The sequence below is a fragment of the Leuresthes tenuis genome, unplaced genomic scaffold, assembly GCF_036924035.1.
Source record: "Leuresthes tenuis unplaced genomic scaffold, fLeuTen1.0.hap1 SCAF_201, whole genome shotgun sequence".
Classification (NCBI taxonomy): domain Eukaryota; kingdom Metazoa; phylum Chordata; class Actinopteri; order Atheriniformes; family Atherinopsidae; genus Leuresthes; species Leuresthes tenuis.
This window is the reverse complement of record NW_027325555.1, coordinates 1-27,957: the sequence shown is the minus strand read 5'-3', so window position 1 is coordinate 27,957 and position 27,957 is coordinate 1. Positions and strand designations below refer to the sequence as shown.

The 27,957-nt window shown below is 44.6% G+C and overlaps 6 non-coding genes and 1 pseudogene across 6 annotated transcripts; 4 read left to right on the top strand and 3 right to left on the bottom strand.

The window, feature by feature from the left end:
- Positions 1-6,749: 6,749 nt before the first annotated feature.
- LOC140288008 (U5 spliceosomal RNA) lies at positions 6,750-6,863 on the top strand. The gene has a single exon (XR_011911935.1). It is a non-coding gene; the product is annotated as a U5 spliceosomal RNA (small nuclear RNA).
- Positions 6,864-7,179: 316 nt separating this feature from the next.
- On the top strand, positions 7,180-7,370 carry LOC140288011 (U2 spliceosomal RNA). The gene has a single exon (XR_011911938.1). It is a non-coding gene; the product is annotated as a U2 spliceosomal RNA (small nuclear RNA).
- A 2,635-nt stretch (positions 7,371-10,005) lies between these two features.
- LOC140288002 (U2 spliceosomal RNA) lies at positions 10,006-10,196 on the bottom strand. The gene has a single exon (XR_011911931.1). It is a non-coding gene; the product is annotated as a U2 spliceosomal RNA (small nuclear RNA).
- Positions 10,197-10,512: 316 nt separating this feature from the next.
- Positions 10,513-10,626, bottom strand: LOC140288003 (U5 spliceosomal RNA). The gene has a single exon (XR_011911932.1). It is a non-coding gene; the product is annotated as a U5 spliceosomal RNA (small nuclear RNA).
- Positions 10,627-24,597: 13,971 nt separating this feature from the next.
- LOC140288010 (U5 spliceosomal RNA) lies at positions 24,598-24,711 on the top strand. Its single transcript, XR_011911937.1, has one exon. It is a non-coding gene; the product is annotated as a U5 spliceosomal RNA (small nuclear RNA).
- A 316-nt stretch (positions 24,712-25,027) lies between these two features.
- LOC140288012 (U2 spliceosomal RNA) lies at positions 25,028-25,218 on the top strand. Its single transcript, XR_011911939.1, has one exon. It is a non-coding gene; the product is annotated as a U2 spliceosomal RNA (small nuclear RNA).
- A 2,634-nt stretch (positions 25,219-27,852) lies between these two features.
- Positions 27,853-27,957, bottom strand: LOC140288014 (U2 spliceosomal RNA; annotated as a pseudogene; the record flags this gene model as incomplete).

Sequence of the window (27,957 nt, the reverse complement as noted above, 5' to 3'; positions counted from 1 at the left end):
CTTTTTACCAAGTATGGTCGGACATTCACACCTTCGTACAGCGGAACACCTCCGCTCCCTCTTTTGATGGTGTATGTTCGGGCATTCAAACCTTTTCTTACCCGCTTTTTCCAAACTATGGTCGGCTATTCACAGCTTCCTCTCCACCATACTTGTATGGTGGGATATTCCAACCAACTTGCATCCGAAAACCTCCGCCCCAAATTTTGTTGATATTTAGTCGGACATTCGCACCTTACCCGCTTTTGGCAAACTATCGCCTTCTTGCAGCCAAACAACTCTGATCTTGCTTTTGATGATGTAAGGTTGGGCATTCAGACCTTGCTTCACCTGCTTTTCACCAAATATAGTCGGACATTCACACCTTCTTGCAGCCGAACACTTCCGCTCCACCTCCACCGGTGCCTTTTTCACCGCATTTTATACATTATGGTTGGAAATTTTCAACCAATTTCATCCGAAGACCTCTCCTCCCGCTTTTGTTAATATATTTGAACTTTAGTTTGACATTCAAACCTTCTTGCAGCTGAACCACCTCCGCTCCCTGTTTTGATCATATATGGTCTGGCAATACTACCTTTTCTTACCCGTTTGTGAGTAATTATGGCTGGACATTCACACCTACTTGCAGCCGAACACAACCTCTCTCGCTTTTGATGATGTATGGACCGGCATTTTTACCTTTTCTAACACATTTTTCAGCAATTATGGTCGGAGATTCACACCTACTCACAGCCGAACAACTCCGCTCCCGCATTTGATGATGTATAGTCGGGCATTCTCACCCTTTCTCATCAGCTTTTTGCAAATTATGATCTGACATTCACACCTACTTGCAGTCGAACAGCTCTGCTCCCGCTTTTGATTATGTTTGGTTGGATATTTGAAACTTTTCTTAACTTCTTTTTACATATTTTGGTTGGACGTTCACACCTTCTTGTAGCTGAACACTTCCACTCCTGCTTTTGATGATGTATGGTTGGGCATTCACACCTTTTTTTTGCCCATTTTTCAGGAATTATGGGTGGACATTCACAACTTGCAGCTGAACACCTCCTATCCCACTTATGATCATGTGCGGTTTGATTTTCGAAAAGTTTCTTTCATGTTTTCTAGCAATTATTGATGGACATGTAGACCTTCTTGCAGCTGAACACCTCCGCTCCCGCTTTTGATCATACATTGTCAGGCATTCGCACTTTGTCTTACCCACTTTTTACAAACTTTAGTCGAACAGTCACACCTTTTTGCAGCCGAACACCATCTCTACCGCTTTTGATGATGTATGGTCCAGCATTCTTACCTTTTCTAACACATTCTTCAGCAATTATGGTCGGATATTCACACCTACTCAGAGCCGAACACCTCCGCTCCCGCATTTGATGGTGTATAGTCGGGCATCCTACAGCGGAAAAGACTCATTCTTATGTTAGGTTAGATATTCGAACCTTTTCTTAACTGCTTTTTACAAACTTTGGTCGGACGTTCACAATATCTTGCAGCCGAACACCTCCGCTTCCGCTTTTGATGGTGTATATTCGGGCATACGAACCTTTTCTTACCCGCTTTTTACAAACCAAGGTCGGACTTTCACACCTTCTCTTAGCTGAACAACTTCGCTCCCTCTTTTGATTGTGTACAGTCGGGTAATTTAACCTTTTCTTACCCGCTTTTTACCATCTATGGTCGGACATTCACACCGTCTTACAGCGGAACACCTCCGCTCCCTCTTTTGATGATGTATGGTTAGGCATTCGCACCTTTTCTTACCCATTTTTCAGTAATTATGGGTAGACATTCACACCTTCTTGCAGCTGAACACCTCCTCTCCTGCTTATGATCATGTGCAGTTTGATATTCGAAAATTTTCTTTCATGTTTTCTAGCAATTATTGATGGACATTCAGACCGTCTTAAAGCTGAACACCTCCGCTCCCACTTTTGATGGTGTATAGTCGGGCTTTCGAGCCTTTTCTTCCCCGGTTTTTACAAATTATGGTTGGACATTCAGACCTTCTTGCAGCCGAAAACCTCCACTCCCTCTTTTGATCATACATTGTCGGGCATTCGCACCTTTTCTTACCCGCTTTTTACAAACCATGGTCGGACTTTCACACCTTCTTGTAGCCGAACAACTCCGCTCCCGCTATTGATTGTGTACAGTCGGGTATTTTAACCTTTTCTTACCCGCTTTTTACCAACTATTGTTGGACATTCACACCGTCTTACAGCGGAACACCTCCGCTCCCTCTTTTGATGGTGTATGTTCGGGCATTCGAACCTTTTCTTACCCGCATTTTACGAACTATAGTCGGACATTCAAAACTTCTTTTAGCCGAACACATCCACTCCTGCTTTTGATGATGTATGGTTGAGCATTCGCACCTTTTCTTACCCATTTTTTACAAACTATGGTCGGACATTCACACCTTCTTGCAGCTGAACACCTCCTCTCCCGCTTATGATGATGTGTGCTTTGATATTCGAAAATTTTCTTTCATGTTTTCTAGCAATTATTGATGGACATTCAGACCTTCTTGCAGCTGAACACCTCCGCTCCCGCTTTTGATGATGTATAGTCGGGCTATCGAGCCTTTTCTTCCCCGGTTTTTACAAAATTATTGTTGGACATTCAGACCTTCTTGCAGCCGAAAACCTCCGCTCCCTCTTTTGATCATACATTGTCGGGCATTCGCACCTTCTCTTACCCGCTTTTTACAAACCAGGGTCGGACTTTCACACCTTTTAGTAGCCAAACAACTCCGCTCCCGCTATTGATTGTGTACAGTCGGGTATTTTCACCTTTTCTTACCCGCTTTTTACCAACTATGGTCAGACATTCTTACCTTCTTACAGTGGAACACCTCCGCTCCCTCTTTTGATGGTGTATGTTCGGGCATTCGAACCTTTTCTTACCCGCTTTTTACAAACTATGGTCGGACATTAAAACCTTCTTGTAGCCGAACACATCCACTCCTGCTTTTGATGATGTATGGTTGGGCATTCGTACCTTTTCTTACCCATTTTGCAGTAATTATGGGTGGACATTCACACCTTTTTGCATTTTAACACCTCCTCTCCCGCTTATGATCATGTGCGGTTTGATATTCGAAAATTCTCTTCCATGTTTTCTAGCAATTATTGATGGACATTCAGACCTTCTTGCAGCTGAACACCTCCGCTCCAGCTGTTGATGGTGTATAGTCGGGCTTTCGAGCCTTTTCTTCCCCGATTTTTACAAATTATGGATGGACATTCAGACCTTCTTTCAGCTGAAAACCTCCGCTCCCTCTTTTGATCATACATTGTCGGGCATTCGCACCTTTTCTTACCTGCTTTTTCAATTCATGGTCGGACTTTGACACCTTTTAGTAGCGGAACAACTCTGCTCCCACTATTGATTGTGTACAATAGGGTATTTTAACCTTTTCTTACCCGCTTTTTGCCAATTACTGTTGGACATTCCCACCTTCTTACAGCGGAACACCTCCGCTCCCTCCTTTGATGGTGTATGTTCGGGCATTCGAACCTTTTCTTACCCGCTTTTTACAAACTATGGTCAGACATTCAAACCTTCTTGTAGCCGAACACATCCACTCCTGCTTTTGATGATGGGTATTCAAACCTACTTGTTGCCCGCTTTTCATTAATTATGGGTGGACAAACACACCTTGTCGCAGCCAAACACCTCCGCTCCCTGTTAGGATCATGTATATTTGGGCATTCGTACCTTTTCTTACCCATTTTGCAGTAATTATGGGTGGACATTCACACCTTCTTGCATTTGAACACCTCCTCTCCCGCTTATGATCATGTGCGGTTTGATATTCGAAAATTCTCTTCCATGTTTTCTAGCAATTATTGATGGACATTCAGACCTTCTTGCAGCTGAACACCTCCGCTCCAGCTGTTGATGGTGTATAGTCGGGCTTTCGAGCCTTTTCTTCCCAGATTTTTACAAAATATGGATGGACATTCAGACCTTGTTTCAGCCGAAAACCTCCGCTCCCTCTTTTGATCATACATTGTCGGGCATTCGCACCTTTTCTTACCCGCTTTTTACAAACCATGGTCGGACTTTCACACCTTTTAGTAGCGGAACAACTCTGCTCCCGCTATTGATTGTGTACAATCGGGTATTTTAACCTTTTCTTACCTGCTTTTTGCCAACTATGGTCGGACATTCACACCTTCTTACAGCGGAACACCTCCGCTCCCTCCTTTGATGGTGTATGTTCGGGCATTCGAACCTTTTCTTACCCGCTTTTTACAAACTATGGTCAGACATTCACACCTTCTTGCAGCCGAACACTTCCGCTCTACCTTTTAGTGTTCTATGGGGTATTCACACCTTTTTTTTCACCGCATTTTATAGATTATGGTTGTAAATTCTCACCCACTCTTATCCGAAGACCTCTCCTCCTGCTTTGGTTAATATATAGTCGGGCATTCGAACCTTTTCTTACCCGCTTTTTACAAATTATGGTCGAACATTCACACCTACTTGCAGCCGAACACCTCCGCTCCCGCTTTTGATGGTGTATAGTCGGGCTTTCGAGCCTTTTCTTCCCCGGTTTTTACAAATTATGGTTGGACATTCAGACCTTGCAGCCGAAAACCTCCCCTCCCTCTTTTGATCATACATTGTCAGGCATTCGCACCTACTTGCAGCCGAATACTTCCGCTCCACCTTTTAGTGATGTATGGTTGGCATTTGCACCTTTTCTTACCCTTTCTTACCCTACTGATTGCTTAAGATTAAGTTGTTTTTTCTCAAACTACAACATTTTTTTAATTGTTGAAACTTGATTTGAAGTGGATAAATAAGGAGGACAAACAGTTTTGAGTCAGGCTGATAGAAGGAATTAATTTTATAGCAAAATCTGTATTTCGTCATATGTCGAGAGATGCTTATTGCTGAAGAAGTACAAAGTACAACGTTGTTTATCGTTGAAACTTGATTAGACATGAATAAATATGAAGGAAAAAGCAGTCTTAACTTGGTTAGAGTTAAGGTTTTATAGGAGAATCCGAATTCGTGCATAACTCGTAAAATAGAGCTTATTTTCGGATTCCTGAAGAATGAGTCTGGTTCTTTCTCATAATACAAAGTTTGTTGTTTATTGTTGAAACTTCATCAGAAGTGAAGAAATAAATGAATGCCTATCAACAAATGTGGGATCTAAACTCTAGTGCTTCCTCTAAAATAATTTCCTTTCTCAATTCAGAAATGTGTGTGTGTAAGTTACAACACCCGTGACACCAAAACGGCTTTCTTTTCTCTCTTTTCTCTACACTCTGCACTGTGAGAACACACACCAAATCAGAAAGGCTTTTTTCTCTCTTTTCTACATTATGGACTGTGGGGACACAAAACCGCTCTCTCTTTTTTTTTTTGATTGTGTGCCAGGGCGTTGTCTCACGTATTAGATTATGCTTAAGATACGAATGGGTTTATCAGTCACATCAGAATCCATACATACTGATCCTCCCGTAATAAAATGGTCGGATCTTATCAAACACACTTTGTTTCTTGTGACAATCAAGTCAGCGAAACAGCGTATACACGTCAAGACACTGAATCAAGTTTGCCACAAGAACTCATAAGTTTGGCAGTATTGCTCTGCCGTCAGCAATCATACACCCATTTTATTTTCGTGAGACATGTGCAGGCACCTGTTCATCTACTGTTCTATCACTATGAATTAGTTTATCTATTATCAATAAGGATACTTCTACAACTACTATCAAAGTATGTCCAGACTTCTTATGTTGTCAGTTGCTATATATGAATAAGTGGGTAGCTACTGAGAAGCATTAAGCATGTCACACAGCCCAAACATATAACATTTCAGGACACACCACACAGTTAACAACCACCGTGAAGTGTCAAAGCCCAAACATGTAACATTCAACAGGACACTTACACAACACATTCAAATCAAACAGTCAGACAACATACAAGAACATATACCCCAGCCGGCATTGCTCCCTGCCTATTTTCCTACAGCTCACTATGTGTGTGCACACCTTTATTCACAAACTCTTCAACTTATACTCTTTTACCGAAGCTGCTACAGCTCGATTGGCCGAATACCGAATAATCCTAATTCGGTGAATTTGACATCTGCCTTACATGTAACAGATTAGCGGTTTAGCAGTTTTAATTTAGTTTGAGTGAAGGAATTCATTTTATAGCAAAATCCGAAATCGTGAAGAACTCATGAAAGTAAGCTTATTCTCGGATTCCTGAAACTTTAGATTTGCTATTTCTTTTACTGCAAAGTACAACGTTGGTTTTTTTGTTTAAATCTTTCAAGACATGGTAAATATGAAGGACAAAGCAGTTTTAACATAGTTTGAGTGAAGGAATTCATTTTATTGATAAAATCCCAAGAGTCTGCTGAGAAAAGAGAGTGAATGCGAAGTAGACTTTAACACGGCTCTGGGAGCGAGCCGAGTGCGGGCTAACCGGGAGAATTGCTTGAAAGAAACGCGACACCGAATGAGCGGTCAGAAGAAAGCCTCAATACGGTTTTCCCGTGGTGTTTTTGTTGCTGCCTTGTCTTTTGCACAGAGTAAAAGACAAGGCAGCCATCGAATAGGGCCCGATTGTTCCTACTTGGTCAGCCGAGGAGCAAGGGGGGGGGGGGGGGGGGGGAGCAAGCGTTTCAACCAAGCAAAGCTCACCATGGGGAAGGTGGCTATGCCAACTAGCCTGATGCCCTGCTCCCGCAGTGACGGATAATCGTACTCTGGTTTCTCTTCATAACGTACAAGTCTTTCACCTTTTACTAAAGACTTCTGTGGAGAGCAGCACTAATGAGTTGTTTCTATTTTTGGCAGGCTTTACCTTTGCGGGTGAAGCCCTTTCTGTCTGTGCAAAAGAAATCTTGTTACTGTGCAGAGTGACTTCTCTGAGTAGAGTCGCCTTACTTGTTGCGACTGTGCCGATGTTCGAAGCTGGAGTGCAAAGTTGTTGCTTGAATGGTGCTTGCTGGAGCGTGCGGGAGTGCAAAGTTATACCATTTAAAAGGGCTGAAGAGTGCTCAGTGCAGCGGGTGGGCGGAGGTGCAAAGTGACACTCTGGCCACCTATGGCCATAAAAAGAACAGGGCTGTTAGCGGACAAGTGCGCATTGTGCCAGGAAGGGCCCTCGGACGTGAACCAGTGGACAGTTGTCGCTTCTCGGCCTTTTGGCTAAGATCAAGTGTAGTATCTGTTCTTATCAGTTTAATATCTGATATGTCCTCTATACGAGGACTACATATTAAATGGATTTTTAGCAATAGGAGTTGAAAAAGTAGCTTGCTCCGTTCACTCCAAGCATTGACCCCGTACTGCAGTGACGCTGGGAACGGTGCGCTCTTCTCTACTCTTGTGAAAAAGCAAACAGCGGTGCAGGATGCAAGTTTCAGGGAGCCCAAGATGAAACTTTCTTTTAGTCTGCTGAGAAAAGAGAGTGAATGCGATGTAGACTTTAACCCGGCTATGGGAGCGAGCCGAGTGTCGGCTAACCGGGAGAATTGCTTGAAAGAAACGCCATACCAAATGAGCGGTCAGAACAAAGCCTCAATACGGTGTTCCCGTTGTGTTTTTGTTGCTGCCGCTGTTTGCTTTTTCACAAGAGCGCACCTGTTGAGGGGGGCTCTGGGGGGGCCTGGGTGATGGTGGGTCTCAGGCCCGGGCTGCTGCGACTGGTGTGACCGGGTGGTTTGTTTGTTTGTTTTTTGTTGTTGTTTGTTTGTTTTTTGTAGAGGTCCTCCGGAGTGGGGTTGGGTTGAGTGGGGTGGGGCGGGATGGGTACCTTCTGGGGGTACAGTAGCTCCCAGAATATGGTTGCTGCAGGCCCCGAGCCTGGTGGACATCAGGCCCTCCTGTCCTGTGTTGGCTCCCTGGTAGCGGGGATGCCTATTGCAGCCAGTCCCTGGCTGCCCCCAGTGTATATCCCCATTCTCCCTTCTGGCTCCTGTACACAGCACACACTCACACATGAAGGGTTTTGGGGGCGTGTGTGTTCGGTGGGGTGTAGTGGACTCTGCAGTAGTTGCACTCTGCAGTTCCCACCCCTGTTTTAATTACACCTTAGACATTACTACTTATCAAACACACTCACACACACACATTAGGTCTTGGGGGGTGGTTACACTGAGTGGCATCTGGTGGGCGGGGCTCTTTGGGTATGTAGGCTGCCCAGAGGGCCACGCTCCCAGTTCTACAAGTTTGGCTGCCCCTCAATTTTAATTGCTCACTATTAGAAAATATTGAAGAGCCAGAAGGGTGAGGGGAGGGGTCTTCTTCGCACACCCCTGCTTCCTGGTTGCTGCTCGGGGCGGGAGGGGCCAGGAGGATTAATTAATTGTTCTGCTGGTTTGGGGTCTGTGGTGGCTGGGGGGCTGCTGGCCCCCTGGTGTGCCCGCTGCACTACACCCCAGCGGAGTCGAGGGAGGGAGGACGTGTGGATGTATGGGACATGAAAGTGTGTGTGGTAATGATTGGGCCTGGATCTTGGACTTGCTGTCGCCTGGCCTGCCTGTGCTTCTCCCGATGGGGGGGGGCGGCGTGGCCTCTCTCCGCTGCTCGCGACTTCACCCACCTGTGGGCACGTCTTGACTCCCAGGGCACTTGGCCAGGGGTGCTGGGGCAGGCGCTGACCCACTGTGTGGCTGTCTGGGGCGCTTGGCCCTCCTGGGTATTGGGTGGGGCCTCTGTCGGGGGGTTTGGGGGCGCTCGGGCTCCTGGGGCCCGGATCCAGTGCACGGCCCATGTCTGGGCGGCTGGGGCCTGGCGACGTCGGTGGGCTGTTGCCCCTGGCTCCCGGAGGGCCTCTGCCCTATGCTTATGGGGGCTCTTTCCGGGGGCTTCCTCTGCAGTCTTCTGGGTGGATGCGTGGTTGCCCCTGCGGTGGGCTTCCTGGGTTCTGTGCTCTGTGGGGGCTGCTGGTGGCCTGGGTCTTGTGGCCCTCTCTGCCTGCTTCTGATTGCTTGGGGGGGCTGTGGATTGTGGCCCTGTACGCTTATACACTCATAACTAAGCACGGTTATCATGTAGGTCCTGTGCCATGGGTGTTGCATGTTCTCACACACACACAACCACATTCATTAGTCCAGTAGTATGGTCGCTAAGCAGTTGATGTATTATCATGTCGTCTCAGGTCATCTATATCCACAGCTGTGTTGTATGCGATGTATGTTCTGTTTTTCTCTTCTTTCCTCTTCTTCTTTCCTTGTCCCCCGGTCCGGTTCAGTTCTATTACATGTCATATATTGTAAACAGAAATAAATAAATGGGCATCAAGGGGAGCTTTACATTTATAAAACTTCCCTTGGCAAAGCAAATCTGTTTGGCATCAAAGGTATTCAGACTACAATTCTGCTGCCATAATGCTGAACACGATAAGGGGAAAAAAAAAAAAAGTAAAGAAGACAGTTCTGCCGAAAGCCAGGGACTAGACCTGTTCTAAGTTCTGTACTTTTTAAAAGGGAGCCAACACAGGACAGGAGGGCCTGATGTCCACCAGGCTCGGGGCCTGCAGCGACCATATTCTGGGAGCTACTGTACCCCCAGAAGGTACCCATCCCGCCCCACCCCACTCAACCCAACCCCACTCCGGAGGACCTCTACAAAAAACAAACAAACAACAACAAAAAACATACAAACAAACCACCCGGTCACACCAGTCGCAGCAGCCCGGGCCTGAGACCCACCATCACCCAGGCCCCCCCAGGCCCCCCCTCAACAGGTGCGCTCTTGTGAAAAAGCAAACAGCGGCAGCAACAAAAACACAACGGGAACACCGTATTGAGGCTTTGTTCTGACCGCTCATTTGGTATGGCGTTTCTTTCAAGCAATTCTCCCGGTTAGCCCGCACTCGACTCGCTCCCAGAGCCGTGTTAAAGTCTACTTCGCATTCACTCTCTTTTCTCAGCAGACTAAAAGAAAGTTTCATCTTGGGCTCCCTGAAACTTGCATCCTGCACCGCTGTTTGCTTTTTCACAAGAGTAGAGAAGAGCGCACCGTTCCCAGCGGCACTGCAGTACGGGGTCAATGCTTGGAGTGAACGGAGCAAGCTACTTTTTCAACTCCTATTGCTAAAAATCCATTTAATATGTAGTCCTCGTATAGAGGACATATCAGATATTAAACTGATAAGAACAGATACTACACTTGATCTTAGCCAAAAGGCCGAGAAGCGACAACTGTCCACTGGTTCACGTCCGAGGGCCCTTCCTGGCACAATGCGCACTTGTCCGCTAACACCCCTGTTCTTTTTATGGCCATAGGTGGCCAGAGTGTCACTTTGCACCTCCGCCCACCTGCTGCACTGAGCACTCTTCAGCCCTTTTAAATGGTATAACTTTGCACTCCCGCACGCTCCAGCAAGCACCATTCAAGCAACAACTTTGCACTCCAGCTTCGAACATCGGCACAGTCGCAACAAGTAAGGCGACTCTACTCAGAGAAGTCACTCTGCACAGTAACAAGATTTCTTTTGCACAGACAGAAAGGGCTTCACCCGCAAAGGTAAAGCCTGCCAAAAATAGAAACAACTCATTAGTGCTGCTCTCCACAGAAGTCTTTAGTAAAAGGCGAAAGACTTGTACGTTATGAAGAGAAACCAGAGTACGATTATCCGTCACTGCGGGAGCAGGGCATCAGGCTAGTTGGCATAGCCACCTTCCCCATGGTGAGCTTTGCTTGGTTGAGACGCTTGCCCCCCCCCCCCCCTTGCTCCTCGGCTGACCAAGTAGGAACAATCGGGCCCTATTCGATGGCTGCCTTGTCTTTTACTCTGTGCAAAAGACAAGGCAGCAACAAAAACACCACGGGAAAACCGTATTGAGGCTTTGTTCTGACCGCTCATTCGGTGTCGCGTTTCTTTCAAGCAATTCTCCCGGTTAGCCCGCACTCGGCTCGCTCCCAGAGCCGCGTTAAAGTCTACTTCGCATTCACTCTCTTTTCTCAGCAGACTCTTGGGATTTTATCTATAAAATGAATTCCTTCACTCAAACTATGTTAAAACTGCTTTGTCCTTCATATTTACCATGTCTAGAAAGATTTAAACAAAAAAAAAACAACGTTGTACTTTGCAGTAAAAGAAAGAGCAAATCTAAAGTTTCAGGAATCCGAGAATAAGCTTACTTTCATGAGTTCTTCACGATTTCGGATTTTGCTATAAAATGAATTCCTTCACTCAAACTAAATTAAAACTGCTAAACCGCTAATCTGTTACATGTAAGGCAGATGTCAAATTCACCGTAATATGATCTAAGGGTATTCGGCCAATCGAGCTGTAGCAGCTTTGGTAAAAGAGTATAAGTTGAAGAGTTTGTGAATAAAGGTGTGCGCACACATAGTGAGCTGTAGGAAAATAGGCAGGGAGCAATGCCGGCTGGGGTATATGTTCTTGTATGTTGTCTGACTGTTTGATTAGAATGTCTTGTGTAAGTGTCCTGTTGAATGTTACATGTTTGGGCTTTGACACTTCACGGTGGTTGTTAACTGTGTGGTGTGTCCTGAAATGTTATATGTTTGGGCTGTGTGACATGCTTAATGCTTGTCAGTAGCTACCCACTTATTCATATATAGCAACTGACAACATAAGAAGTCTGGACATACTTTGATAGTAGTTGTAGAAGTATCCTTATTGATAATAGATAAACTAATTCATAGTGATAGAACAGTAGATGAACAGGTGCCTGCACATGTCTCACGAAAATAAAATGGGTGTATGATTGCTGACGGCAGAGCAATACTGCCAAACTTATGAGTTCTTGTGGCAAACTTGATTCAGTGTCTTGACGTGTATACGCTGTTTCGCTGACTTGATTGTCACAAGAAACAAAGTGTGTTTGATAAGATCCGACCATTTTATTACGGGAGGATCAGTATGTATGGATTCTGATGTGACTGATAAACCCATTCGTATCGTAAGCATAATCTAATACGTGAGACAACGCCCTGGCACACAATCAAAAAAAAAAAGAGATAGCGGTTTTGTGTCCCCACAGTCCATAATGTAGAAAAGAGAGAAAAAAGCCTTTCTGATTTGGTGTGTGTTCTCACAGTGCAGAGTGTAGAGAAAAGAGAGAAAAGAAAGCCGTTTTGGTGTCACGGGTGTTGTAACTTACACACACACATTTCTGAATTGAGAAAGGAAATTATTTTAGAGGAAGCACTAGAGTTTAGATCCCACATTTGTTGATAGGCATTCATTTATTTCTTCACTTCTGATGAAGTTTCAACAATAAACAACAAACTTTGTATTATGAGAAAGAACCAGACTCATTCTTCAGGAATCCGAAAATAAGCTCTATTTTACGAGTTATGCACGAATTCGGATTCTCCTATAAAACCTTAACTCTAACCAAGTTAAGACTGCTTTGTCCTTCATATTTATTCATGTCTAATCAAGTTTCAACGATAAACAACGTTGTACTTTGTACTTCTTCAGCAATAAGCATCTCTCGACATATGACGAAATACAGATTTTGCTATAAAATTAATTCCTTCTATCAGCCTGACTCAAAACTGTTTGTCCTCCTTATTTATCCACTTCAAATCAAGTTTCAACAATTAAAAAAATGTTGTAGTTTGAGAAAAAACAACTTAATCTTAAGCAATCAGTAGGGTAAGAAAGGGTAAGAAAAGGTGCAAATGCCAACCATACATCACTAAAAGGTGGAGCGGAAGTATTCGGCTGCAAGTAGGTGCGAATGCCTGACAATGTATGATCAAAAGAGGGAGCGGAGGTTTTCGGCTGCAAGGTCTGAATGTCCAACCATAATTTGTAAAAACCGGGGAAGAAAAGGCTCGAAAGCCCGACTATACACCATCAAAAGCGGGAGCGGAGGTGTTCGGCTGCAAGTAGGTGTGAATGTTCGACCCTAATTTGTAAAAAGCGGGTAAGAAAAGGTTCGAATGCCCGACTATATATTAACCAAAGCAGGAGGAGAGGTCTTCGGATAAGAGTGGGTGAGAATTTACAACCATAATCTATAAAATGCGGTGAAAAAAAAGGTGTGAATACCCCATAGAACACTAAAAGGTAGAGCGGAAGTGTTCGGCTGCAAGAAGGTGTGAATGTCTGACCATAGTTTGTAAAAAGCGGGTAAGAAAAGGTTCGAATGCCCGAACATACACCATCAAAAGAGGGAGCGGAGGTGTTCCGCTGTAAGAAGGTGTGAATGTCCGATCATAGTTGGTAAAAAGCGGGTAAGAAAAGGTTAAAATACCCGACTGTACACAATCAAAAGAGGGAGCAGAGTTGTTCGGCTGTGAGTAGGTGTGATTCTCCAACCATAATTGCTGAAAAATGTGTTAGAAAAGGTAAGAATGCCGGTCCATACATCATCAAAAGCGGGAGAGGTGGTGTTCGGCTGCAAGTAGGTGTGAATGTCCATTAATAATTGCTTTAAAACATGAAAGAAAATTTTCGAATATCAAACCTTACATGATCAAAAGCGGGAGCAGAGGTGTTCCGCTGTAAGACGGTGTGAATGTCCGACCATAGTTGGTAAAAAGCGGGTAAGAAAAGGTTAAAATACCCGACTGTACACAATCAATAGCGGGAGCGGAGTTGTTCGGCTACAAGAAGGTGTGAAAGTCACACCATGGTTTGTAAAAATCGGGAAGAAAAGGCTCGAAAGCCCGACTATACACCATCAAAAAGAAGGTTTGAATGTCCATCAATAATTGCTTTAAAATAAGAAAGTAAATTTTCGAATATCAAACCGTACATGATCATAAGCGGGAGAGGAGGTGTTCCGCTGTAAGACGGTGTGAATGTCCGACCATAGTTGGTAAAAAGCGGGTAAGAAAAGGTTAAAATACCCGACTGTACACAATCAATAGCGGGAGCGGAGTTTTTCGGCTACTAAAAGGTGTGAAAGTCCGACCCTGGTTTGTAAAAAGCGGGTAAGAAAAGGTTCGAATGCCCGAACATACACCATCAAAAGAGGGAGCGGAGGTGTTCCGCTGTAAGACGGTGTGAATGTCCGATCATAGTTGGTAAAAAGCGGGTAAGAAAAGGTTAAAATACCCGACTGTACACAATCAAAAGAGGGAGCGGAGTTGTTCAGCTAAGAGAAGGTGTGAAAGTCCGACCATGGTTTGTAAAAAGCGGGTAAGAAAAGGTTCGTATGCCCGAATATACACTATCAAAACCGGAAGCGTAGGTGTTCGGCTGCAAGAAGGTGTGAACGTCCTACCAAAGTTTGTAAAAAAGCAGTTAAGAAAAGGTTCGAATATCTAACCAAACATAATCAAAAGCGGGAGCAGAGCTGTTCGACTGCAAGTAGGTGTGAATGTCAGAGAATAATTTGCAAAAAGCTGATGAAAAAGGGTGAGAAATCCCGACTATACACCATCAAATGCTGTAGCGGAGTTGTTCGGCTGTGAGTAGGTGTGATTCTCCAACCATAATTGCTGAAAAATGTGTTAGAAAAGGTAAGAATGCCGGTCCATACATCATCAAAAGCGGGAGAGGTGGTGTTCGGCTGCAAGTAGGTGTGAATGTCCATTAATAATTGCTTTAAAACATGAAAGAAAATTTTCGAATATCAAACCTTACATGATCATTAGCGGGAGAGGAGGTGTTCAGCTGCAAGAAGATGTGAATATCCACCCATAATTACTGAAAAATGGGTAGGAAAAGATGCGAATGTCCAACCATAAATCATCAAAAGCAGGAGTGGAGTTGTTCAGCTACAAGAAGGTATGAAAGTCCAACCATGGTTTGTAAAAAGCGGGTAAGAGAAGGTTCGAATACCTGAATATATACCATCAAAAGCGGAAGCGGGGGTGTTCGGCTGCAAGAAGGTGTGAACGTCCGACCAAAGTTTGTAAAAAGCAGTTAAGAAAAGGTTTGAATATCCAACCGAACATAATCAAAAGCGGGAGCAGAGCTGTTCGACTGCAAGTAGGTGTGAATGTCAGATCATAATTGCTGAAAAATGTGATAGAAAAGACTAGAATGCCGGACAATACATCATCAAAAGCGGGAGAGGTGGTTTTTCGGCTGCAAGTAGGTGTGAATGTCCAGCCATAATTACTCACAAACGGGGGAAGAAAAGGTAGTATTTCCAGACCACACATGATCAAAACAGGGAATGGAGGTGGTTCAGCTGCAAGGTGTGAATGTCTGACTAAAGTTTGTAAAAACCGTGTAAGACAAGGGGCGAATGCCCGACAATGTATGATCAAAAGAGGGAGCGGAGGTTTTCGGCTGCAAGGTCTGAATGTCCAACCATAATTTGTAAAAATCGGGGAAGAAAAGGCTCGAAAGCCCGACTATACACCATCAAAAGCGGGAGCAGAGGTGTTCGGGTGCAAGAAGGTCTGAATGTCCGACCAATAATTACTGAAAAATGGGTAAGAAAAGGTGCGAATGCCAAATCACACATCATCAAAAGCAGGAGCGGATGTGTTCGGCTACAAGAAGGTTTGAATGTCCAACCATAGTAAGTAATAGGTGGGTAAGAAAAGGCTCGAATGCCCGACTATACACCATCAAAAGCGGAAGCGGAGGTGTTCGGCTGCAAGACGGTGTGAACGTCCGACCAAAGTTTGTAAAAAGCATTAAGAAAATGTTCGAATATCCAACCAAACATAATCAAAAGCGGGAGCAGAGCTGTTCGACTGTAAGTAGGTGTGAATATCAGATCATAATTTGCAAAAAGCTGATGAGAAAGGGTGAGAATGCCCGACTATACACTATCAAATGTGGGAGCGGAGGTGTTCGTCTGTGAGTAGGTGTGAATGTCCGACCATAATTGCTGAAAAATGTGTTAGAAAAGGTAAGAATGCCGGACCATATATCATCAAAAGCGGGAGAGGTTGTGTTTGGCTGCAAGAAGGTGTGAATGTCCAGCCATAATTACTCACAAACGGGTAAGAAAAGGTACTATTGCCAGACCATATATGATCAAAACAGGGAGTGGAGGTGGTTCAGCTGCAAGAAGGTTTGAATGTCCGACTAAAGTTTGTAAAAAGCGGGTAAGACAAGGTGTGAATGCCCGACAATGTATGATCAAAAGAGGAGCGGAGGTTTTCGGCTGCAAGAAGGTCTGAATGTCCACCCATAATTACTGAAAAATGGGTAAGAAAAGGTGCGAAAGCCCAACCGCACATGATCATAAGTGGATGAGAAGGTGTTCGACTGCAAGTAGGTGTGAATGTAAGATCATAATTTGTAAAAAGCGGGTAAGAAAAGGTAAGAATGCCCAACCATAAATTATCAAAAGCGGCAGCAGAGTTTCGGCTGGTATTTATCAATGTCTAGATAGATTTCAACAAAAAACAACGTTGTACTTTGCAGTAAAAGAAAGTGCAAATCAAAAGTTTTAGGAATCCGAGAATAAGCTTATTTTCATGAGTTCTGCACGATTTCGGATTTTATGTATAAAATGAATTTCTTCACGCAAACTAAGTTAACACTGCTTTGTCCTTCATATGTACCCATTTCTACATATATTTCAAGCATAAACTTCCTCATATTACCCTGAATGAGAAAGAGCCACACTTGTGATTAAGCCATACCTCCCTTTTGAGGAGTTCTGCATGATTTGGGATTTTATCTATAAAATTAATTCCTTCACTCAAACTATGTTAAAACGACTTTTACCTTCATATTTATCAATGTCTCGATAGATTTAAACAAAAAAACAACGTTGTACTTTGCAATAAAAGAAAGAGCAAATCAAAAGTTTTAGGAATCCGAGAATAAGCTTATTTTCATGAGTTCTGCACGATTTCGGATTTTATGTATAAAATGAATTCATTCACTCAAACCAAGTTAAAACTGCTTTTTCCTTCATATTTATCAATGTCTAGATCGACTTCAACAAAGAACAACATTGTATTTTGCAGTAGAAGAAAGAGCAAAACTGAAGGATCAGGAATCCGAGAATAAGCTTCTTTTCATACGTTCTGCACGATTTCGGATTTTATGTATAAAATGAATTTCTTCACTCAAACTAAGTTAACACTGCTTTGTCCTTCATATTTATCAATGTCTCAATAGATTTAAGCAAAAAAACAACGTTGTACTTTGCAATAAAAGAAAGAGCAAATCAAAAGTTTTAGGAATCCGAGAATAAGCTTATTTTCATGAGTTCTGCACGATTTCGGATTTTATGTATAAAATGAATTCATTCACTCAAACCAAGTTAAAACTGCTTTTTCCTTCATATTTATCAATGTCTAGATCGACTTCAACAAAGAACAACATTGTATTTTGCAGTAGAAGAAAGAGCAAAACTGAAGGATCAGGAATCCGAGAATAAGCTTATTTTCTAATGGGCAAGTGGGAACTGCTTTGTCCTTCATATTTATCAATGTGTATTTGGATTTCAACTTCTTCTACTGCATCTTCTTCACACCTTCTTGTAGCCGAACACTTCCGCTCCCGCTATTGATTGTGTACAGTCGGGTATTTTAACCTTTTCTTACCCGCTTTTTACCAACTATGGTCGGACATTCACACCGTCTTACAGCGGAACACCTCCGCTCCCGCTTTTTATGGTGTATAGTCGGGCATTCGAACCTTTTCTTACCCGCTATTTACAAACTATGGTAGGACATTCAAACCTTCGTGTATCCGAAAACCTCCGCTCTCTCTTTTGATCATACATTTTCGGACATTCGCACCTTTTCTTACCCGCTTTTTACAAACCATGGTCGGACTGTCACACCTTCTTGTAGCCAAACACATCCGCTCCCGCTATTGATTGTGTACAGTCGGGTATTTTAACCTTTTCTTACCCTTATGATCATGTGCGGTTTGATTTTCGAAAAGATTCTTTCATGTTTTCTAGCAATTATTGATGGACATGTAGACCTTCTTGCAGCTGAACACCTCCGCTCCCGCTTTTGATCATACATTGTCAGGCATTCGCACTTTGTCTTACCCACTTTTTACAAACTTTAGTCGAACAGTCACACCTTTTTGCAGCCGAACACCATCTCTACCGCTTTTGATGATGTATGGTCCAGCATTCTTACCTTTTCTAACACATTCTTCAGCAATTATTGTCGGACATTCACACCTACTCAGAGCCGAACACCTCCGCTCCCGCATTTGATGGTCTATAGTCGGGCATTCTACAGCGGAAAAGACTCATTCTTATGTTTGGTTAGATATTCGAACCTTTTCTTAACTGCTTTTTACAAACTTTGGTCGGACGTTCACAATATCTTGCAGCCGAACACCTCCGCTTCCGCTTTTGATGGTGTATATTCGGGCATACGAACCTTTTCTTACCCGCTTTTTACAAACCAAAGTCGGACTTTCACACCTTCTCTTAGCTGAACAACTCCGCTCCCTCTTTTGATTGTGTACAGTCGGGTAATTTAACCTTTTCTTACCCGCTTTTTACCATCTATGGTCGGACATTCACACCGTCTTACAGCGGAACACCTCCGCTCCCTCTTTTGATGATGTATGGTTAGGCATTCGCACCTTTTCTTACCCAATTTTCAGTAATTATGGGTAGACATTCACACCTTCTTGCAGCTGAACACCTCCTCTCCTGCTTATGATCATGTGCAGTTTGATATTCGAAAATTTTCTTTCATGTTTTCTAGCAATTATTGATGGACATTCAGACCGTCTTGAAGCTGAACACCTCCGCTCCCACTTTTGATGGTGTATAGTCGGGCTTTCGAGCCTTTTCTTCCCCGGTTTTTACAAATTATGGTTGGACATTCAGACCTTCTTGCAGCCGAAAACCTCCACTCCCTCTTTTGATCATACATTGTCGGGCATTCGCACCTTTTCTTACCCGCTTTTTACAAACCATGGTCGGACTTTCACACCTTCTTGTAGCCGAACAACTCCGCTCCCGCTATTGATTGTGTACAGTCGGGTATTTTAACCTTTTCTTACCCGCTTTTTACCAACTATGGTTGGACATTCACACCGTCTTACAGCGGAACACCTCCGCTCCCTCTTTTGATGGTGTATGTTCGGGCACTCGAACCTTTTCTTACCCGCTTTTTACAAACTATGGTCAGACATTCAAACCTTCTTGTAGCGGAACACATCCACTCCTGCTTTTGATGATGGGTATTCAAACCTACTTGTTGCCCGCTTTTCATTAATTATGGGTGGACATACACACCTTGTCGCAGCCAAACACCTCCGCTCCCTGTTTTGATCATGTATGATTGGACATTCGCACCTTTTCTCACCCGCTTTTTACTATGGTCGGCCATTCACAGCTTCCTCTCCACCATACTTGTATGGTGGGATATTCACACCCACTTGCATCCGAAGACCTCCGCCCCCACTTTTGTTGATATTTAGTCGGTCATTCGCAGCTTACCCGCTTTTGGCAAACTATGGCCTTCTTGCAGCCAAACACCTCTGATCTAGTTTTTGATGATGTAAGGTTAGGCATTCAGACCTTGCTTCACCTGCTTTTCACCAAATATAGTCGAACAGTCACACCTTCTTGCAGCCGAACACTTCTGCTCCACCTTTTAGTGTTCTATGGGGTATTCACACCTTTTTTTTCACCGCATTTTATAGATTATGGTTGGAAATTCTCACCCACTCTTATCCGAAGACCTCTCCTCCTGCTTTGGTAAATATATAGTCGGGCATTCGAACCTTTTCTTACCCGCTTTTTACAAATTATGGTCGAACATTCACACCTACTTGCAGCCGAACACCTCCGCTCCCGCATTTGATGGTGTATAGTCGGGCATTCTCACCCTTTCTCATCAGCTTTTTGCAAATTATGATCTGACATTCACACCTACTTGCAGTCGAACAGCTCTGCTCCCGCTTTTGATTATGTTTGGTTGGATATTCGAAACTTTTCTTCACTGCTTTTTACAAACTTTGGTTGGACGTTCACACCTTCTTGCAGCCGAACACCTCCGCTTCCGCTTTTGATGGTATATATTCGGGCATTCGAACCTTTTCTTACCCGCTTTTTACAAACCATGGTCGGACTTTCACACCTTCTTGTAGCCGAACAACTCCGCTCCCGCTATTGATTGTGTACAGTCGGGTATTTTAACCTTTTCTTACCCGCTTTTTACCAACTATTGTTGGACATTCACACCGTCTTACAGCGGAACACCTCCGCTCCCTCTTTTGATGGTGTATGTTCGGGCATTCGAACCTTTTCTTACCCGCATTTTACGAACTATGGTCGGACATTCAAAACTTCTTTTAGCCGAACACATCCACTCCTGCTTTTGATGATGTATGGTTGAGCATTCGCACCTTTTCTTACCCATTTTTTACAAACTATGGTCGGACATTCACACCTTCTTGCAGCTGAACACCTCCTCTCCCGCTTATGATGATGTGTGCTTTGATATTCGAAAATTTTCTTTCATGTTTTCTAGCAATTATTGATGGACATTCAGACCTTCTTGCAGCTGAACACCTCCGCTCCCGCTTTTGATGATGTATAGTCGGGCTTTCGAGCCTTTTCTTCCCCGGTTTTTACAAAATTATTGTTGGACATTCAGACCTTCTTGCAGCCGAAAACCTCCGCTCCCTCTTTTGATCATACATTGTCGGGCATTCGCACCTTCTCTTACCCGCTTTTTACAAACCAGGGTTGGACTTTCACACCTTTTAGTAGCCGAACAACTCCGCTCCCGCTATTGATTGTGTACAGTTGGGTATTTTCACCTTTTCTTACCCGCTTTTTACCAACTATGGTCAGACATTCATACCTTCTTACAGTGGAACACCTCCGCTCCCTCTTTTGATGGTGTATGTTCGGGCATTCGAACCTTTTCTTACCCGCTTTTTACAAACTATGGTCGGACATTAAAACCTTCTTGTAGCCGAACACATCCACTCCTGCTTTTGATGATGTATGGTTGGGCATTCGTACCTTTTCTTACCCATTTTGCAGTAATTATGGGTGGACATTCACACCTTTTTGCATTTTAACACCTCCTCTCCCGCTTATGATCATGTGCGGTTTGATATTCGAAAATTCTCTTCCATGTTTTCTAGCAATTATTGATGGACATTCAGACCTTCTTGCAGCTGAACACCTCCGCTCCAGCTGTTGATGGTGTATAGTCGGGCTTTCGAGCCTTTTCTTCCCCGATTTTTACAAATTATGGATGGACATTCAGACCTTCTTTCAGCTGAAAACCTCCGCTCCCTCTTTTGATCATACATTGTCGGGCATTCGCACCTTTTCTTACCTGCTTTTTCAATTCATGGTTGGACTTTGACACCTTTTAGTAGCGGAACAACTCTGCTCCCGCTATTGATTGTGTACAATAGGGTATTTTAACCTTTTCTTACCCGCTTTTTGCCAATTACTGTTAGACATTCCCACCTTCTTACAGCGGAACACCTCCGCTCCCTCCTTTGATGGTGTATGTTCGGGCATTCGAACCTTTTCTTACCCGCTTTTTACAAACTATGGTCAGACATTCAAACCTTCTTGTAGCCGAACACATCCACTCCTGCTTTTGATGATGGGTATTCAAACCTACTTGTTGCCCGCTTTTCATTAATTATGGGTGGACAAACACACCTTGTCGCAGCCAAACACCTCCGCTCCCTGTTAGGATCATGTATGGTTGGGCATTCGTACCTTTTCTTACCCATTTTGCAGTAATTATGGGTGGACATTCACACCTTCTTGCATTTGAACACCTCCTCTCCCGCTTATGATCATGTGCGGTTTGATATTCGAAAATTCTCTTCCATGTTTTCTAGCAATTATTGATGGACATTCAGACCTTCTTGCAGCTGAACACCTCCGCTCCAGCTGTTGATGGTGTATAGTCGGGCTTTCGAGCCTTTTCTTCCCAGATTTTTACAAAATATGGATGGACATTCAGACCTTGTTTCAGCCGAAAACCTCCGCTCCCTCTTTTAATCATACATTGTCGGGCATTCGCACCTTTTCTTACCCGCTTTTTACAAACCATGGTCGGACTTTCACACCTTTTAGTAGCGGAACAACTCTGCTCCCGCTATTGATTGTGTACATTCGGGTATTTTAACCTTTTCTTACCTGCTTTTTGCCAACTATGGTTGGACATTCACACCTTCTTACAGCGGAACACCTCCGCTCCCTCCTTTGATGGTGTATGTTCGGGCATTCGAACCTTTTCTTACCCGCTTTTTACAAACTATGGTCAGACATTCACACCTTCTTGCAGCCGAACACTTCCGCTCTACCTTTTAGTGTTCTATGGGGTATTCACACCTTTTTTTTCACCGCATTTTATAGATTATGGTTGTAAATTCTCACCCACTCTTATCCGAAGACCTCTCCTCCTGCTTTGGTTAATATATAGTCGGGCATTCGAACCTTTTCTTACCCGCTTTTTACAAATTATGGTCGAACATTCACACCTACTTGCAGCCGAACACCTCCGCTCCCGCTTTTGATGGTGTATAGTCGGGCTTTCGAGCCTTTTCTTCCCCGGTTTTTACAAATTATGGTTGGACATTCAGACCTTGCAGCCGAAAACCTCCGCTCCCTCTTTTGATCATACATTGTCAGGCATTCGCACCTACTTGCAGCCGAATACTTCCGCTCCACCTTTTAGTGATGTATGGTTGGCATTTGCACCTTTTCTTACCCTTTCTTACCCTACTGATTGCTTAAGATTAAGTTGTTTTTTCTCAAACTACAACATTTTTTTAATTGTTGAAACTTGATTTGAAGTGGATAAATAAGGAGGACAAACAGTTTTGAGTCAGGCTGATAGAAGGAATTAATTTTATAGCAAAATCTGTATTTCGTCATATGTCGAGAGATGCTTATTGCTGAAGAAGTACAAAGTACAACGTTGTTTATCGTTGAAACTTGATTAGACATGAATAAATATGAAGGACAAAGCAGTCTTAACTTGGTTAGAGTTAAGGTTTTATAGGAGAATCCGAATTCGTGCATAACTCGTAAAATAGAGCTTATTTTCGGATTCCTGAAGAATGAGTCTGGTTCTTTCTCATAATACAAAGTTTGTTGTTTATTGTTGAAACTTCATCAGAAGTGAAGAAATAAATGAATGCCTATCAACAAATGTGGGATCTAAACTCTAGTGCTTCCTCTAAAATAATTTCCTTTCTCAATTCAGAAATGTGTGTGTGTAAGTTACAACACCCGTGACACCAAAACGGCTTTCTTTTCTCTCTTTTCTCTACACTCTGCACTGTGAGAACACACACCAAATCAGAAAGGCTTTTTTCTCTCTTTTCTACATTATGGACTGTGGGGACACAAAACCGCTCTCTCTTTTTTTTTTTTATTGTGTGCCAGGGCGTTGTCTCACGTATTAGATTATGCTTACGATACGAATGGGTTTATCAGTCACATCAGAATCCATACATACTGATCCTCCCGTAATAAAATGGTCGGATCTTATCAAACACACTTTGTTTCTTGTGACAATCAAGTCAGCGAAACAGCGTATACACGTCAAGACACTGAATCAAGTTTGCCACAAGAACTCATAAGTTTGGCAGTATTGCTCTGCCGTCAGCAATCATACACCCATTTTATTTTCGTGAGACATGTTCAGGCACCTGTTCATCTACTGTTCTATCACTATGAATTAGTTTATCTATTATCAATAAGGATACTTCTACAACTACTATCAAAGTATGTCCCGACTTCTTTTGTTGTCAGTTGCTATATATGAATAAGTGGGTAGCTACTGACAAGCATTAAGCATGTCACACAGCCCAAACATATAACATTTCAGGACACACCACACAGTTAACAACCACCGTGAAGTGTCAAAGCCCAAACATGTAACATTCAACAGGACACTTACACAACACATTCAAATCAAACAGTCAGACAACATACAAGAACATATACCCCAGTCGGCATTGCTCCCTGCCTATTTTCCTACAGCTCACTATGTGTGCGCACACCTTTATTCACAAACTCTTCAACTTATACTCTTTTACCGAAGCTGCTACAGCTCGATTGGCCGAATACCGAATAATCCTAATTTGGTGAATTTGACATCTGCCTTACATGTAACAGATTAGCGGTTTAGCAGTTTTAATTTAGTTTGAGTGAAGGAATTCATTTTATAGCAAAATCCGAAATCGTGAAGAACTCATGAAAGTAAGCTTATTCTCGGATTCCTGAAACTTTAGATTTGCTATTTCTTTTACTGCAAAGTACAACGTTGGTTTTTTTGTTTAAATCTTTCAAGACATGGTAAATATGAAGGACAAAGCAGTTTTAACATAGTTTGAGTGAAGGAATTCATTTTATTGATAAAATCCCAAGAGTCTGCTGAGAAAAGAGAGTGAATGCAAAGTAGACTTTAACACGGCTCTGGGAGCGAGCCGAGTGCGGGCTAACCGGGAGAATTGCTTGAAAGAAACGCGACACCGAATGAGCGGTCAGAACAAAGCCTCAATACGGTTTTCCCGTGGTGTTTTTGTTGCTGCCTTGTCTTTTGCACAGAGTAAAAGACAAGGCAGCCATCGAATAGGGCCCGATTGTTCCTACTTGGTCAGCCGAGGAGCAAGGGGGGGGGGGGGGGGGGGCAAGCGTTTCAACCAAGCAAAGCTCACCATGGGGAAGGTGGCTATGCCAACTAGCCTGATGCCCTGCTCCCGCAGTGACGGATAATAGTACTCTGGTTTCTCTTCATAACGTACAAGTCTTTCACCTTTTGCTAAAGACTTCTGTGGAGAGCAGCACTAATGAGTTGTTTCTATTTTTGGCAGGCTTTACCTTTGCGGGTGAAGCCCTTTCTGTCTGTGCAAAAGAAATCTTGTTACTGTGCAGAGTGACTTCTCTGAGTAGAGTCGCCTTACTTGTTGCGACTGTGCCGATGTTCGAAGCTGGAGTGCAAAGTTGTTGCTTGAATGGTGCTTGCTGGAGCGTGCGGGAGTGCAAAGTTATACCATTTAAAAGGGCTGAAGAGTGCTCAGTGCAGCGGGTGGGCGGAGGTGCAAAGTGACACTCTGGCCACCTATGGCCATAAAAAGAACAGGGGTGTTAGCGGACAAGTGCGCATTGTGCCAGGAAGGGCCCTCGGACGTGAACCAGTGGACAGTTGTCGCTTCTCGACCTTTTGGCTAAGATCAAGTGTAGTATCTGTTCTTATCAGTTTAACATCTGATATGTCCTCTATACGAGGACTACATATTAAATGGATTTTTAGCAATAGGAGTTGAAAAAGTAGCTTGCTCCGTTCACTCCAAGCATTGACCCCGTACTGCAGTGCCGCTGGGAACGGTGCGCTCTTCTCTACTCTTGTGAAAAAGCAAACAGCGGTGCAGGATGCAAGTTTCAGGGAGCCCAAGATGAAACTTTCTTTTAGTCTGCTGAGAAAAGAGAGTGAATGCGATGTAGACTTTAACCCGGCTATGGGAGCGAGCCGAGTGTCGGCTAACCGGGAGAATTGCTTGAAAGAAACGCCATACCAAATGAGCGGTCAGAACAAAGCCTCAATACGGTGTTCCCGTTGTGTTTTTGTTGCTGCCGCTGTTTGCTTTTTCACAAGAGCGCACCTGTTGAGGGGGGCTCTTGGGGGGCCTGGGTGATGGTGGGTCTCAGGCCCGGGCTGCTGCGACTGGTGTGACCGGGTGGTTTGTTTGTTTGTTTTTTGTTGTTGTTTGTTTGTTTTTTGTAGAGGTCCTCCGGAGTGGGGTTGGGTTGAGTGGGGTGGGGCGGGATGGGTACCTTCTGGGGGTACAGTAGCTCCCAGAATATGGTCGCTGCAGGCCCCGAGCCTGGTGGACATCAGGCCCTCCTGTCCTGTGTTGGCTCCCTGGTAGCGGGGATGCCTATTGCAGCCAGTCCCTGGCTGCCCCCAGTGTATATCCCCATTCTCCCTTCTGGCTCCTGTACACAGCACACACTCACACATGAAGGGTTTTGGGGGCGTGTGTGTTCGGTGGGGTGTAGTGGACTCTGCAGTAGTTGCACTCTGCAGTTCCCACCCCTGTTTTAATTACACCTTAGACATTACTACTTATCAAACACACTCACACACACACATTAGGTCTTGGGGGGTGGTTACACTGAGTGGCATCTGGTGGGCGGGGCTCTTTGGGTATGTAGGCTGCCCAGAGGGCCACGCTCCCAGTTCTACAAGTTTGGCTGCCCCTCAATTTTAATTGCTCACTATTAGAAAATATTGAAGAGCCAGAAGGGTGAGGGGAGGGGTCTTCTTCGCACACCCCTGCTTCCTGGTTGCTGCTCGGGGCGGGAGGGGCCAGGAGGATTAATTAATTGTTCTGCTGGTTTGGGGTCTGTGGTGGCTGGGGGGCTGCTGGCCCCCTGGTGTGCCCGCTGCACTACACCCCAGCGGAGTCGAGGGAGGGAGGACGTGTGGATGTATGGGACATGAAAGTGTGTGTGGTAATGATTGGGCCTGGATCTTGGACTTGCTGTCGCCTGGCCTGCCTGTGCTTCTCCCGATGGGGGGGGCGGCGTGGCCTCTCTCCGCTGCTCGCGACTTCACCCACCTGTGGGCACGTCTTGACTCCCAGGGCACTTGGCCAGGGGTGCTGGGGCAGGCGCTGACCCACTGTGTGGCTGTCTGGGGCGCTTGGCCCTCCTGGGTATTGGGTGGGGCCTCTGTCGGGGGGTTTGGGGGCGCTCGGGCTCCTGGGGCCCGGATCCAGTGCATGGCCCATGTCTGGGCGGCTGGGGCCTGGCGACGTCGGTGGGCTATTGCCCCTGGCTCCCGGAGGGCCTCTGCCCTATGCTTATGGGGGCTCTTTCCGGGGGCTTCCTCTGCAGTCTTCTGGGTGGATGCGTGGTTGCCCCTGCGGTGGGCTTCCTGGGTTCTGTGCTCTGTGGGGGCTGCTGGTGGCCTGGGTCTTGTGGCCCTCTCTGCCTGCTTCTGATTGCTTGGGGGGGCTGTGGATTGTGGCCCTGTACGCTTATACACTCATAACTAAGCACGGTTATCATGTAGGTCCTGTGCCATGGGTGTTGCATGTTCTCACACACACACAACCACATTCATTAGTCCAGTAGCATGGTCGCTAAGCAGTTGATGTATTATCATGTCGTCTCAGGTCATCTATATCCACAGCTGTGTTGTATGCGATGTATGTTCTGTTTTTCTCTTCTTTCCTCTTCTTCTTTCCTTGTCCCCCGGTCCGGTTCAGTTCTATTACATGTCATATATTGTAAACAGAAATAAATAAATGGGCATCAAGGGGAGCTTTACATTTATAAAACTTCCCTTGGCAAAGCAAATCTGTTTGGCATCAAAGGTATTCAGACTACAATTCTGCTGCCATAATGCTGAACACGATAAGGGGAAAAAAAAAAAAAGTAAAGAAGACAGTTCTGCCGAAAGCCAGGGACTAGACCTGTTCTAAGTTCTGTACTTTTTAAAAGGGAGCCAACACAGGACAGGAGGGCCTGACGTCCACCAGGCTCGGGGCCTGCAGCGACCATATTCTGGGAGCTACTGTACCCCCAGAAGGTACCCATCCCGCCCCACCCCACTCAACCCAACCCCACTCCGGAGGACCTCTACAAAAAACAAACAAACAACAACAAAAAACAAACAAACAAACCACCCGGTCACACCAGTCGCAGCAGCCCGGGCCTGAGACCCACCATCACCCAGGCCCCCCCAGGCCCCCCCTCAACAGGTGCGCTCTTGTGAAAAAGCAAACAGCGGCAGCAACAAAAACACAACGGGAACACCGTATTGAGGCTTTGTTCTGACCGCTCATTTGGTATGGCGTTTCTTTCAAGCAATTCTCCCGGTTAGAACGCACTCGACTCGCTCCCAGAGCCGTGTTAAAGTCTACTTCGCATTCACTCTCTTTTCTCAGCAGACTAAAAGAAAGTTTCATCTTGGGCTCCCTGAAACTTGCATCCTGCACCGCTGTTTGCTTTTTCACAAGAGTAGAGAAGAGCGCACCGTTCCCAGCGGCACTGCAGTACGGGGTCAATGCTTGGAGTGAACGGAGCAAGCTACTTTTTCAACTCCTATTGCTAAAAATCCATTTAATATG